The 2469-nt window shown below is 36.9% G+C and overlaps 1 non-coding gene across 1 annotated transcript; it reads right to left on the minus strand.

Annotated features, from left to right (window-relative positions):
- Nucleotides 1–794: 794 nt before the first annotated feature.
- Trnal-caa (transfer RNA leucine (anticodon CAA)) lies at nt 795–869 on the minus strand. Its single transcript has one exon. It is a non-coding gene; the product is annotated as a tRNA-Leu (tRNA).
- Between the last annotated feature and the right edge of the window lie 1600 nt (nt 870–2469).

Raw genomic sequence — 2469 nt, forward strand, 5'->3', positions numbered from 1 at the left:
TCCTTACCCTCTCCCTTAAAACCCACATCCTTTCATTTTTCCCTCTCCTTCCCTCTTTCCTGACAAAGCAACTGCCAGTTGCGAAAGCTCGTAATTCTGTGTGTGTGTTTGTGTGTTTTGTTCATGTGCCTGTCTGCCGGCGCTTTCCCGCTTGGTAAGTCTTGGAATCTTTGTTTTTAATATATATATATATATATATATATATATATATATATATATATATATATATATATATATATAAACAGTGTACAAAATGATGCCAAAAAATAGAATACAGATTGTTGAAGTTAAATTCCAAACTTACAAGAAAATTTTAGGTTGTATGATCACCACTCCCTATGAACATAAGTAGAGGTTACCTTACAAAAAGTTGCAAAAGGTGTTGAAGGAAATACATAGCATCTGACAAATACAGTTCTTCTTCCAGAATGAGATTTTCACTGTGCAGCGGAGTGTGCGCTGATATGAAACTTCCTAGCAGATTAAAACAGTGTGCCGGCCCGAGATTCAAACTCGGGACCTTTTGCCTTTCATAGGCAAGTGCTCTACCAACTGAGCTACCCAAGCATGACTCACACCCCATCCTCACAGTTTTACTTCTGCCAGTATCTCATCTCCAACCTTCCAAACTTTACAGAAGCTCTCATGCAAACCCTGCAGAACTAGCACTCCTGAAAGAAAGCATATTGGGGAGACATGGCTTAGCCATAGCCTGGGGGATGTTTCCAGAATGAGATTTTCACTCTGCAGTGGAGTGTGCGCTGATATGAAACTTCCTAGTACATTAAAACTTTGTGCCGGACCGAGACTCGAACTCGGGACCTTTGCCTTTTGCGGGCAAGTGCTCTACCAACTGAGCTACCCAAGCACGACTTATATCCTGTTCTCACAGCTTTACTTCTGCCGGTATCTTTCATTCTGGAAACATCCCCCAGGCTGTGGCTAAGCCAAGTCTCCGCAATATCCTTTCTTTCAGGAGTGCTAGTTCTGCAGGGTTCGCAGGAGAGCTTCTGCAAAGTTTGGAAGGTAGGAGACGAGATGCTGGCAGAAGTAAAGCTGTGAGGATGGGGTGTGAGTCATGCTTGGGTAGCTCAATTGGTAGAGTACTTGCTCGCAAAAGGCAAAGGTCCTGAATTCGAGTCTCGGTCCGGTACACAGTTTTAATCTGCTAAGAAGTTTTACATTTCTTCTTGCTTTGTCTATAGTCAAACAAGTGTGAAACCTGAGTATTAAAATGGCAAAATTATGGACAAAATTTGCAGGAAGCTGTTCTAACACTTCTAGCTTTATACAGAATAGTCTAATCTAGCCTAAGCTTTAAGTCTCTTTCAGCATTTCAATGATTGAGGTTTAAGCATCTGTTAATGTTACATAAAATGAATGATAAAATATTATATAAAAATGATACCACAATAACCTAATGTAAATGAACATGATACAAATGTGAAACATTATTCCTACAAACATAGTAAATACCACAAGTATAAGCATATTAACCATCATAAAGTAGAATTCAGATGTTTAGAGGTATGTGATACATAACACATTACAGAAAACATAAGAAAAATATCTGCTATACATGTCATAATTTATATGTGTATCAGGACATATCATTCAGATTTCAGATCTGTGGAACATTCTGTCACAAGAGAAATGATACAAACTGTAGAAATAAGTGCAGAGACAATGTAAATTAAGAGAATTACAAATTGCAAGTTCACATCAATAAAAATCTTCAAAAGAGAAGAGAAAAAACTTCAGAACCTAAATGTACAATGAGTGGACCAACTTGGATAACTCACAACAATGGGTACAGACCAGAAGAATATACTCAATCATGAGTAGGAATTTAACACAAAACCAATCAGCCACATAAACATGAGTATTTAAGGATATGTTGACTCATGAAAGGATAAAATAATGAAAACATATTAGGGCCTAAGCTTATGATGTGGGGACTGACCCATGAATCCAAACCATGCCGGCTACAAACAAGCAAAAATTTTTTCGACACAACAAAATGCACAAAGTTTATAATCATATCAATAAGTTCAGTCATATGTAAAGAGTAATTATAAAAAGCATATATCCTCATTCAATAGTTGTGAACTCTCCTTGAGTACACACAGACAGTCATGATGACCGGGGGTACACAAAACAGAGTTAAGCATGAGTTTGCACACAACTAAAGCTTCAGTCAGATACAGTATTGCAGTACTCAGGATAAACACAGGTAAAAAGAGTCATAAAAAGCTTTGAATGATGACGTAACTGAATAGTGTGAGGACCAAAATCAGTATGTGAAATTAGAAATGTATACATCTTGTTATACAGTCTACACGCAATGTAAATGTCTTCAACACAATTTGCTAAATGTTCATACAAACTAACCTGTGTACTTAGAAGCATAGAAGATTCATTTACAATTAAAAGAAATACATACTGAGTATTGAGATAAGAAAATTCATT

This window comes from Schistocerca gregaria, chromosome 8, assembly GCF_023897955.1.
Source record: "Schistocerca gregaria isolate iqSchGreg1 chromosome 8, iqSchGreg1.2, whole genome shotgun sequence".
NCBI lineage: Eukaryota > Metazoa > Arthropoda > Insecta > Orthoptera > Acrididae > Schistocerca > Schistocerca gregaria.